Source organism: Pituophis catenifer, unplaced genomic scaffold, assembly GCF_029215685.1.
Source record: "Pituophis catenifer annectens isolate HBS135680 unplaced genomic scaffold, rPitCat1.0.hap2 SCAF_7, whole genome shotgun sequence".
NCBI lineage: Eukaryota > Metazoa > Chordata > Lepidosauria > Squamata > Colubridae > Pituophis > Pituophis catenifer.
Genome location: NW_027256887.1, coordinates 19,562,506 through 19,575,108, shown reverse-complemented (window position 1 = coordinate 19,575,108; position 12,603 = coordinate 19,562,506). Strand labels below are relative to the sequence as shown.

Below are 12,603 nucleotides of genomic sequence, written 5' to 3'. Positions count from 1 at the left end.
CCTTTAATTCGAAACATTCAGATCAGTCACATAATGACCCTCTTCATGACAGGTTTGACAACTTTAATTCCAGGCTCAATTACTGTTGTTAGTCAAGGGCTACCTATATCTGAAAATAATAAAATCCTTAACTATGTGCTTGTCATATGATGTATATTATGTGAGAAGCACATTAATTTGTCAACAAGGGAAAGCCTGGTTCCACATAAGGCAGTCTGTCAATCTGTTATGTCTCTGTATACTTTTTTTAGCCAGGGACAAATTCCTAGTTATATTTTGACAAATGTAAAGTGTCTAGCTACATATAATGTTTTTGATAGAAACATTTAGTATCTGCCTTTTGTTAATGGACTATAAATTTCTATTCAGGAGAAGGAGGACATGTTCTGATAGAGTGATCCAATACAGCCAGAGTTTAGTTCTTTATTTTCTTACACACAATAGACAGAATTTTACCAGACTAAACACTTACAGACTAAACACCTAATGGATATACCCTGAGTGATTCTGGAGGTTGGCTATCCTATAGGATAGCCTATAGGATAGCCTATGTATGTATGTATGTATGTATGTATGTATGTATGTATGTATGTATGTATATGTATATTGCCTCGAACTCTTCCATAGGATTCAGGCACTAGATGATGACATAGTATCAGTTGCTTTCTCTTTGCTTCATGACTTGTGTGATCCCAGATATTGAGGCTTATTTCACAAACCTTGACTTAAAGCAAGAATCCCATCCCCCTCTTCCACTCACTTTCTCATCCATCCATCTGCTCATCCGTTCTTTCCACTTTTCCAATCCCCAGTCGTGCTTGAGCAGGAACAAATGAAATGTGGAAATATTGTGATCAATGGCAGTTGGAAAGGGAAACTGAGAGGGAGATAGTAATGAAGGAGCAATGATTTGATAACTTTTCTCAGATATGAGAAATAACAAGCAATCGAAAGGGAAATTGCAACTGGCATTCACTGAGAACCAGGGTCAACAAAGAAAGAACAATGCTAATATTTCTTCTACTCACTCAGTCTCAAACTAAGACTTTTTCAGAGTTTCTGGAATAGCCATAAGTGAGAGTTCTAGAGACCCAATCCTTTTTATCATTAATCATCTAAGACGGGTCCCCAACCGCCAAGCTGCAGCCCACTACCAGGCCGTGGCCTATTCGCAACTGGGCCACATGAGTGGTGGGCAAGCATGCACATCCAACAAAACATGCTCACTCGTGCAGCCTGGTTCCCCTCCCCACCCCCACCCCGCCAGGCCACCAAGCTGCAAAGGTTGGGGACCGCTGATCTAAGAGCAATGGTCTCTTTTTATCTTTTTTTCATGTCGGAGAATTTTATTCATTTTTGTTTACTAAGATTTTATTTGTAAATCAGGAATCCTCACACTGATCAGTTAATTGACTCCTTCATGATGTTTCAGCTTGTTCATTGATTCCAAATTTATTATACAAAAATATTTTAGATTGCACTATTGTAACTAACAGTACTAAAAATAACCATCAGACAATTCAAGGCCATTCTCACCGACGGCTGACCATCCAACCCTAGATAGCACCATCTCACTGTTAACCATCTATTTTCAGGACCAGAATGGAGCTCTACAGAACCCAAAAAAATTAATAGACCCCAATAGACCTTCCATCATATATCAACCACCTATTCATTACCAGACATTTCCTCATCCCCATCCATTCATCATCCATTTGGATAGTCCCTTGAAGCCTTGGAAGTCAATACCGACCACTTTGGGAACCCTGTGCTAAACATTTCATAAAATAGTATTGGGTACACGGTTTAACATTCTAGATCAGGGGTGTCCAACTGGCGGCCCACAGGTCAGATGCGTCATGCATAGGCCACGCCCACCCCCACTCCACAAATGGGAAAAACGTCATGAAGCGTCACATGATGGCAACGTGACACAGTGAGTTTGACACCTGTGCTCCAGATCAAAACAAAGCAGAAACTATTTCATTATTTAGTTTTATGGAGAAACATGTTGAAAACTAAGGAGACTGTGGTGCAATCCAGATCCAAAAGATAGGTGATTCAGAACGGGCGTGGGCTTGAATGTTACATCAAAGGTTCTTAACCACATTTTCCCTTTGAATCTGGATTGCAGCACACCCCTAGAAATGAATACAATTGGCTTTCAAAAGTACAGTAAATGCTTTGTAATAGATTAGCCGCTAGAAGGAGCTCACATGTTCTTTTTTTAATGTTTCACAAATATAGCCATCCGGATACATTTCAATCTAGAGCTTGACTGCATATGACATCTTCATGCAGCAATTTAAAAAACAGAAATTGCAATATAAATCATCTTCAGTAAGTTTTTATTAGATTTTTTTTTATTTTATCAGCTATTGCAATTGGTTTAATTTAGGTAAATAATTCAAGAGTGGCTCATAAAAAGCTTTCTTAATGTACAGAATAGTTTAGGATTGCCATTCTGGTGACCGTATCTAAAACAAGTTAGGACTTCTACATTTTGAAAGGCTGGGAGGCATTGCAGTTCATTAACATATGACCTTCTCTGTAATTAAAAATCCTCATTTTCAGTCCTGATCTAGAGATCTCTTATACCACAAAGAGGTCTGCCTGGTGGAAAGTCAATCAGCTAGTTTCACTCCAAACCACATAAATTGGAAACCAGAGGATCTAAGCAATTCCAACTAGTAAAATAAGGTCTCCTTGAAATCTCCCTTAACTCCTTGTATAAATATTTGGATTATTTATATCAGTTTAGCATGTTAATCTTTGGGGAGATTGTTTTGTTTTATTTTTCTTGAATTTGTTTTGGTATTTCATAACTATTTTTTAATGATCCTATATTATTATATTACTATAAATTACTGTCTTTTAATTTGTTTTTGTGTATTTCTTTTTCAAAATTACATCTTTTTTGTAAGTTTGACACTTGATGACTACATGAATATATTTCTGCAGTTTCATTACCACATTCAAGAAACATTGCTGGTTCTGACTGCTTTCCAAGAACTGCAACACATAGAACATGTGCTACAATAGACCTAAAAAGGTTATATCAAACCGAATTATTATTTAATTTTTCTTAATCTAATTATATGGTATACTGATAGATTGTATAGGGTCTAGCATCTTTACTTTCTTTATTGTAAAGTGGTTATTTGTTTGGTGTTCTACTTTTCCTTAGAGACAGAGCTGCCTTTTAATAGGATAGGACAAGAAGCAATGGGTGGAAACTAATCAAGGAGAGAACCACTTAGAACTAAGGAGAAATTTCCTGACAGTTAGAACAATTAATCAGTGGAACAACTTGCCTCCAGAGGTTGTGAATGCTCCAACACTGGAAATTTTTAAGAAGATATTGGATAACCATTTGTCTGAAATGGTGTAGGATTTCCTGCCTAAGCAGGGGGTTGGACTACAAGACCTCCAAGATCCCTTCCAACTCTGTTATTCTAAATTCTAATATATGTTTAGGGTTACCATATCTGGGCTGCAGAAGTCAGGATAATAAGTGGAAGGCAGCAAAGAGAAACAGAAAAAATGCCTCCTTGCTTCCATCCAGTGGTCATCTGGATTTTTGTGGCTGTGAACATCCTGAACTCCAAACAACCCTGCTCTCAACATCTCTGGAAACCTGGCTCTTCTCTCAGGCTTTGCAATAGGGTGGTTGTTGAACCCTTGTTGGTTTTTCTATTTTTCTATTTTCTATTTTTCTTTTCCTGGACATGCATTTTTAAAAATTGTTCTTTTTTAAAGTGTAAGTTGCCTGAGGTCATCTAGAGCAAGGCAGCCTCCAAATTTAATAAATACATAAATGAATAAAATAACCTAAATAACTATGATTTATTCAACAAACTGTAGTTAAACAAACTGTGACATTAGTCATCTGCTTACTCAGGTGTTATTCCCATTATGTTCAATTAGACCTATTCCATAGGTGAGCGAGGGCGGTATTTCAGCCTTCATTTTGTATGATAAAAGTATCCTCATTAGCAAAGGAAATGATGATAAATTAAAAATGCAAATCTATTGAAAAACAACCCAAGTGCTCCGGTAACAACTCAACCTTCCACAGGAAGAGCTGTGTAAGAATAGGATTGAGGTGAGCACAAACTGCAACGACCCGAGAATTCAGAAAATAGGAAACAGACTACCTATACAACATCTTCCAACAAAATGGATACTCAGGCAACTTTATCAAAAAGTGCCTAACCCACTCAACCCACTATAGCACAACCAGCACAAGCTATGAAAAGGACAACATTGCCATAAGTCAGAAAACATCTCAGAAACAACCCACAGTCTATTACAATCACATGGTATCACCATAGCACACATATCAAGTAACACCATCCAAAACATCTTAAGCAACCCAAAAGACCATTAACCCCAGAAGAAAAATGCAGAAGTCCTCTACAACAGAGATCTTCAAACTTGGCAGCTTTAAGACTTGTGGACATTAACTCCCAGAATTCTCCAGCCAGCATAGCTTTAAGCATAGCACAAGTCTTAAAGCTGCCAAGTTTGAAGACCTCTGCTCTACAACATACAGTGTAAGAAGTATGAGTAAACCTCTGGTCCCGGTGACTGACCTGGATTGAATCTTGCATACAGTGTAAGGACTACAACAGCTGCCATGTAGGACAGACAGGCAGAAGTTGAGCCGAGTACATCCATGAAGTTAGCAGTCAGAAGACAAGGCACAACACATTCACAAATATCAATTATAGTTTCAGTTGGAAAACTTCAGGCATTACAGACCAAATCCAAAAGTACTAGGCAATTCCTGGAAGCTTGGGATTCTAGTAAATCAGACCTCAATAAACATAGAGATAATCCATACAGTATTTACACACCATTCATAAAGAGACAATAAAAAGCTAAGAAGGAAACAAAAGGTCCAGAGCACATCCTGTCCAGCAGCCTATATCCAGATAAGTAAGGATTAAAACCAGACAAACAAGCAGACAGAAAGCAATGGCCTAATCAAATAACTACCAAGGAGGAAACCACATCTTCGCCAACATGGTAAGGCAAATTATTATCTATAAATGGAACACTCATTTCTATAAACCCCTCACTCATTAGCCCTGATAATGTTATCTAGCTGGGTAATGAAATGTATGCAAGCAACCAAGTTTAGAGACCACCAAGGACTCCACCGTAATCTTCTCAATCATTATGAACAGTAACAGACTTCAACCATACAACTTTCTCAATTGCATTAATGGTTTCCCCCCTAGTTAATGGGGCGCTTTTAGAAGTAATAGAAATAACATTTGGGACCAAGGTTTCTAACTTAACCTAACAAAAAGTTAGAACAGGAATCGTTTTGTCCCTCCTATATTCTTGTATAGCAAATATTTCAAAGCAGATATTTCAAAATACTGTCAGTTTCCATTGTTTCTCCAAAATAAATCCAAAATAAATGTAACACAGCCCTTGGATTCATCTCACAGAGTAAAATGTAGAGGGCAACCAGTGTACTGTGTTTAGCTTAAAGCAAGTTACATGTAAATTATTAATCCACATAGATTTCTTGCCATTCCTATGAATAGGACAAACTGCTGATCTCAAATACAGATTGACAAGAATTTTCCGATCACTTTATGTTTTATAACAGTTAGAGGCATTTTATTATTTTATTTTAAAACCACTAACAGTGTGATGGAAAAATGAGGGGGGAAAAAAAGTTAGGCCCACTCCCTAACTAAAAAATTATTAAAGGGTAAAAGACACTTCGTTTGAGCTGTTGGAAACATGATCCCTGCAATTCAGAGGCCATCCTGTTCATGTGTCTAAATCGCTCAGTCACATAATCCATTTTGTGAAGAAGGATTGTCTCAGAGCACGTTCACCCTTCTTGGGTCATTCAAACTCTCCACAGTTCTCCAGTCCTTGAAGATTATAAGGGGGAAAGTTTGAGCTAAGCTTTCAAAACAGACTTGCCTGATTGTGTGTGAATGCCACAAGCACGTAGACCCGTGATGAGGAACCTATGGCACGTGTGCCAGAGGTGGCACGCAGTGCCCTCTCTGTGGGCATGCGAGCCGTTGCCCCAGTTCAGCTCCGCTGCGCATTTGTGCGCACCTCCAGCCGGCCAGCTGGTCTTCGGGTCTCTGCCACACATGCGAGGGAGGTGTGTGCGGGGGGCACATGCATGGGGGGCACATGTGGGGGCCATTGCATGCATGCGTGGGGGGACATGTGGGGAGCCGCACGCGCATTGCATTTTGGGGTTTTGGGCGCGCGCTTTGGGCACTCGGTCCGGAAAAGCTTAGCTAAAAAGTGCCAAAAGTGCTTTTTCAAAAGGCAACTGGACTTTGTTTTTTCTTTGAAGACATTTCACTTCTCATCCAAGAAGCTTCTTCAATGAGAAATGAAATGTCTTCAAAGAGAAAACAAAAATCCAATTGCCTTTTGAAAAAGCATCTTTGGAACAACCATGACCTGGATGACTGAGAATCTCCATAGATGTTCAAGCTTCCAGACTGCTTTCTTTCTTTTTTTTCCCTATGTAATAATTTTGCTTGAAAACCAGAAATGCCTGGAGTATTAAGAAGTGTTGCTTTCCCTTAGTTTGTCTCAACTACATTGTTCCTCCTTTTCCTTAATATGGTGAAGAGAAAAGGCTGGGGTTGTTATAAAATTCTTTGTAGTCCACCTGGAAACACCCCTAATTAGCTGTTTTCGAAAATGGCATTTCTAAACCTTGGCAACTTTAAGATGCATGGACTTTAGTGTACTGGCTGGGGAATTGTTGGACCAGACATCCACACATCTTAAAGTTGCAAGGTTGAGAAATACTGGTCAAGATTCTAGAAAATTCTACTACATTCTGAGACACAATACCTCTTCCATGAAACCATATAGAAAGAAAAATTGGGACTGATCTCGATTTGTTAACCAAAGGAGGATGAGGAGAAGCAATTTGGGGAGATTCCATTATTAAGAACTGCTTAAAAATAGATTGTACTGGTTGCTTTTATGCTTTTTTGTACTGGATTTATGAAGTGTGGTTTTTAAAAAATGTACTATCGGTCTGCCAGGTTTTGTGTCCCTGATTAATCTTCTGCCCCAGCTGCAAAATGCTCTATTTCATGAGCTCCAATTAAACAAGAGTAAGTGATCTCTCTTATACAGTACATTGATACATTACAGTATGGAATCAGTCAACTGGATGGAAACCTAAATTGTCTTATCATCTCTTCTGGAATCTTGTATCTCTTTCTGTATAAAAGTAGATGCAAATGAGCAAGAGGACTGAATAATAACTCAGGGCTTCCTATGTACTTCTAAACACTTTTCTTAAATTAATGCATAATAAAGGAAATCCTTGCTAAGGTTGGTTGCAAGGTCCACATTCCTCTCTATTAAGGGTGCCTTGTATTTTAAAAGGGTTGATGTTTTTCAGATTATGGCATGTCACAGAAATATTTTGAGCACATTTGGAGATGACAAGCAGAATTCTATAGTGGGATATTATCAGGGGTGAAATGCTCCTGGTTTGGACCAGATCGTCCGATCCGGTAGCAATGGCGGCGGGTGATTCGGAGAACCGGTAGCAAAAATCCCTGTGCGGCGCCCCCCCCCATGCCCAGCTGAGCCGCGAGATCATTAGAGGCTGTTTTTTTTTTACTTCTAAAAGCATTTTTTTCTGCAGGAAAAAAAATGCCTTTAAAAGCCTCTGGCGATCCCAGCTGAGTTGCCTGGTCATCAGAAGCTTCTAAAAGCATTTTTTTCTGCAACCTCTGGCTGAAGAGGTTGTAGAAAAAATGCTTTTAAAAGTAAAAAAAAAAAAAAAGTTGGCCACGGCCACCTAGTCACATTACCCCCCCCCCAAGCCACGCCCACAGAACTGGTAGTAACAAATTTTAGATTTCACCCCTGGATATTATGCTGCTGGTAAGGGTATATTGAAAGATGATGGACTTCAGCTTTGCTGAATCTTATATTCTGGGGTGAGGGGATCAAGAGAAGGCACTACTCTCTAACAAGCCGTTTGGTTTCAGAAAAAAATTATCCTGTAATCTACAACACCTACACTGCAGAAACATTTGGACTACACAACTCGACCAGGGTAAAGCAATAGATGCAATTTACATAGACTTCTGCAAAGCCTTTGATTCAGTGGTACATGACAAACTACTGTTAAAACTATGCTCTTACAGTATTTCCAGATCACAAATGGATAGCTGCATTCCTGTCAAACAGGCCACAAGTAGTCAAAATAAAGAGTGCTCTATCAAATGCTGCACCAGTTAACAGTGGTGTCCCCCATGGCAGCATTCTAGGACCCACTCTCTTTCTAATATACCATCAGCTTGCTAAGTAAGTAACTCAGGGCTCTCATGGAAACTGATTTTTCTGTGTGGCAGTTCAGTCAGAAGCAATCTTTGATGTTTAAAACCTTTCTAGCATTGGGAAACCAGAGAACCATGACAAACCAATTAGCAACTTGGATATCAAGGTGGGGCTTGTAACAGGAGAAACAAGAACAGGAGCCTTGAGTGACAATTTGAGAGGCAGCCAATTCTCTGGAGGCAATTCTCTGGAACGTTAGAAACAGCTTGTACTGCAAGCCCAAGGTTGAATCAGTCCAGCTACACATTTGACCAGGGAAACGATCCAACTGTGTTTGTGTTGTGCTGATGGCAGACAACTCTACAGACTAACAAGTTTGCATTTTGGATTCTGACCAGGTTGAGCCAGTTACTAGCTCTATTTTTTTTTTTCTACTCTGTGAGAGCGGCCCTAAAACAGCAGCAATATTCGCCAGCACATTTTTTCTAACGGGAACATCTTGCTGTATTATTATCAGCATTATCAGCATTTCTCAAGAATCTCTGGTGAGGCAGAGTTGACAAGGTGGAGAATAAAGGTGGAGCTCAGGAGCATCCGGTGACATCATACAAGGAGCACTATCTAGGATTAATAACTGGAAGCACCTAAGCAGCACATCAGAAATCCATCTCTCATCATCCAAAAGGTATAATGGCTCTCCTCAAACTTTTTCTCATGGCTTTCAGCTTTGTCTTCTGGGCAGCAGGTCTAACCATGCTCACCATTGGTATCTGGGCCAAGATTTCATTAGGTACTTACTTGCTGTTGTCAACCAATCAATACCCTCCCAACCCTTTCATTTTGTTGGTTGCTGGCATCACTATCATCGTATGGGGCTTTCTGGGTTGCTTTAGTGCTGCCACTGAACATCGTTGCCTACTGCGCACTTATGGGGGCTTCCAGCTGGCTGTTTTTGCTGCTGGACTGACAGCAGGGCTGTCTAGCTTGTTTTATCGTGAGAATATTGCTGAGGGTTTCCAGAGTGGACTGCGAGAAGCCATAAATTCCTACAGCAAGGATGAAGAAAAAACAGAGGCCCTGGATTTCATTCAGCGCAACCTGAATTGCTGTGGCATAGAGAGTTACCGTGATTGGTTTTCCTCACCCTGGTCGGTAGAGCAACAGGCACCGAATCGCTCTGTGCCCCTCAGCTGTTGCAGGAGCCGAAAAGGTTGCCTGCATGCTCCACTCCCTTCCGATGCCAGAGGTATTTACCACAATGGCTGCTTCACCAAGGTGCACGACTTTGTCAGCTACAATATGTTCTACATTGCCTCAGCTGCACTTGGACTGGCCCTCATGCAAGTTGTGGGGATCATCCTTTCTTGCCTCCTAGCTGCACGTGTCCTACCACAGGCAGAATCACCTGCAGGGACCATCCCACACTGAATATGGAGTCCTGGGAGTCTTCCTTCTTTCAAGGCACTGTACTCTTCTTCCATAAACTTCACTTTTCAGGACCAAATTCACCAACATCTGTTGGATGGTTGCATATCATACTCTGGTAGACTCCTTTGCTCCATCTAGCATTCCTGATTCTTCAGTGGTTCATTCTCCTTATTCTCCATCCTTTTTATCCTTGTCACCATGGCAAGAAACTACTTCATGTTTTTCCTTGTTCTCTTTTCTCGTAAGATGGAACAATGCTATTTTGTCTTCCAGAACTTTTTTACCCCAATTAGCTTCCTTTTTAACACCTTTAGCAACCGGAATTGGCAGCCCTTCTATCATTCAGCTGGAGATTTTTTGGCTCACTTCACAGAAAATTAAACTGTAAAGCTATTCTCAGTTGGATGCCTTTTAAAAGCCACGTTTTTTTTTATCAGCAGTGCTAGGAAGAACAAAACCTCCATTTTTTTTTCTTGTTTCAGCCAGTGAAAATTTGTGATAAGAGTTTCCTGGGGAAGGGAAGTGGAGAGAATTGAGAAGAAAACCCAGGTTAAGGTTAGAAAGTAGTCCCAGTATTATGATAGAAATGTGGAGGAGGGGGGTTGTAGTATACTGTAATATATTTCTTGAAAAAATAATGCTACATGCATTTCAGCCTAGAAACAGGCCCTGTCGCTTCTATAGAGTTTATTCTGAAGGAAATGCATAGGATTTCAGCCTAAATGGCAATCCTCATGCACTCATGAAAAGTGTCTTTGACATCGTATTGTAGGTCTTAATTCAGCAACTGTTCCTCCTTTAAATTGTATTCTGACGAGTAATTTACCCACATTATTTTAAGATGTAGTTATAGGGCTTAAGAGGTTTAAGCTAATTGCTCTAGTCTAGCCTGTCTACCTGGTACCTACAGTAATATTTTACGTATCTACAGCTGATATCATCATATATTAAGTACTTTATGCGGCCATCACAGAATTTAAAACCTTGGACTGTGATTTTTTATTTTGTTTTAATTAGCAAGTGAACATATTTCCCTATTTAGTAATGTTATATCGTCAGAGGTTTCTTCGCATTTCTTCACAGCCTGTTGCCTTTCCTTGTAAAGCATATTCATCATCATAATTGGATGGACAGAGAAAACTTTTGGTGGCCAGCTAATAACATGGATAATTCGGCTATCTCATCTTTAGCACATGTTTTTCCTGAGGTTAACTCTTCGAAGTTAAACCTGTTCATATGATATATGATTTGCAAATGTGGGTTTTTTCCTTCCATAAGAGTAATAAGTAGCTGTGGGGGTTAAAGTTGCTGATCTTGTCAGAAATAAATGAAGTTAGATTTTTTTCCCCTGACAATTTTCACAAAGAGAAAAACATGTATTATCCTCCAGAGTAAGATCTTGCTATCTTAAGACAGAAAAAGAGTACTTTAATCACTACCCTTTCTGGTTTTGTTATCCAGAGGAATTATTCTGTTTAATTCAGTTTCTTTTAAATTACAAATTGCCAAAGAAATCAACAAGTAATAATTTATCAATGACTGGTATGGTTACATTTATGCCTGGCTTTTCAAGTGATCTGATTGTCACAGACTTTTGTATTCTGTTAAATACTCAGGAATTAGTCAATGCTGGCTGAGGAATTTTGGGAGTTGAAATCCACACATTTAACAGTGGCCAAATTTGGGAAAAAATGGTTGAAACAGCTTCAGGGTAACAATATTAAATTTGTAATCATTAAAATAACTGCCTAATAAAATAAATAAATCTCTCCAGTGGTTTAAACTTATATGATCAAGCTGAAGAAGGAGAGCAAAAATGTATAGTGGTATCATTCAGTGAAAATAGAATAGAATAGAATAGAATAGAATAGAATAGAATAGAATAGAATAGAATAGAATAGAATAGAATTTTTTTTATTGGGCAAGTGTGATTGGACACACAAGGAATTTATCTTGGTGCATAATCTCTCAGTGTTCATAAAAGAAAAGATATGGCATATGAGTTGTCTGGTTTTAAGTTTCTTGTATGGTTATGAAAAGTGAGTTTAGCTTCCTTCCATTTGAAGGAATTATTGTAATATTTATAATATTAAGATTTGTATTATCTGTAATTAGTGTAGGTAACTTGCCATATTATACTATGTATGTCTAGTAAGTAAATACCTATTATATAACTGTTCCTAAAACTTTATCATATATGGCAATTTTTTTAAAGCTGCATTTTTCTTTCTATTTCTATATTTCTACATTGTAGAAATATATTGTGTATTTTATGTTGTAACACAAGAAAGTATGCACTTTTTAAAGAAGTCAGCAATTTTTACGAAGGGATTCTTTATGCCTGGAAAATAAATTCATCCCTGCAAATTGCAACTCTGTTTAAAAATGACTTGCATTCTCCCCCACTTCTCCATCTCTCTATTTTGTATGTATGTGTGCGTGCACATGTGTTAGATACTTATTCTTCCTGACTGGTGAAAGTCTCCAGGACAGGGACTTGGAGATGGGTCCAGGTGATTAATACACGGGGCGGGTGTTCCCAGCACCATTTAAGAGACCTTGGTCTGCCCCCTCCTCAAGAAATCATTATCGGATCCAACCTGTCTGGGCAATTTTTGTCCCTTGTCCAACCCTCAGGTCTCTCTTGCACTCCCAGGCTTTTTTTCTTTTTTCTTTCTCACGTTGTCAACTGATTTATTTAATACCTATCTAATACCTCTCTATATATATATACCTAATATAGCTATGAGCCAACTAAGTGATAGCAATGACTTCAGGTTTGTGTATCTTGGATGACTCCCGATTGCTTCTTCAGTGAGTTAACCACATGAAGAGGCAAAACAAGGAATCTTTTTCTCTCCCAGTCAC

General features: G+C 39.0%; 1 pseudogene; it reads left to right on the top strand.

Annotated features, from left to right (window-relative positions):
- The first annotated feature begins 8,997 nt into the window (after positions 1-8,997).
- Positions 8,998-9,735, top strand: LOC139319672 (tetraspanin-7 pseudogene; annotated as a pseudogene).
- The last annotated feature ends 2,868 nt before the right edge of the window (positions 9,736-12,603 follow it).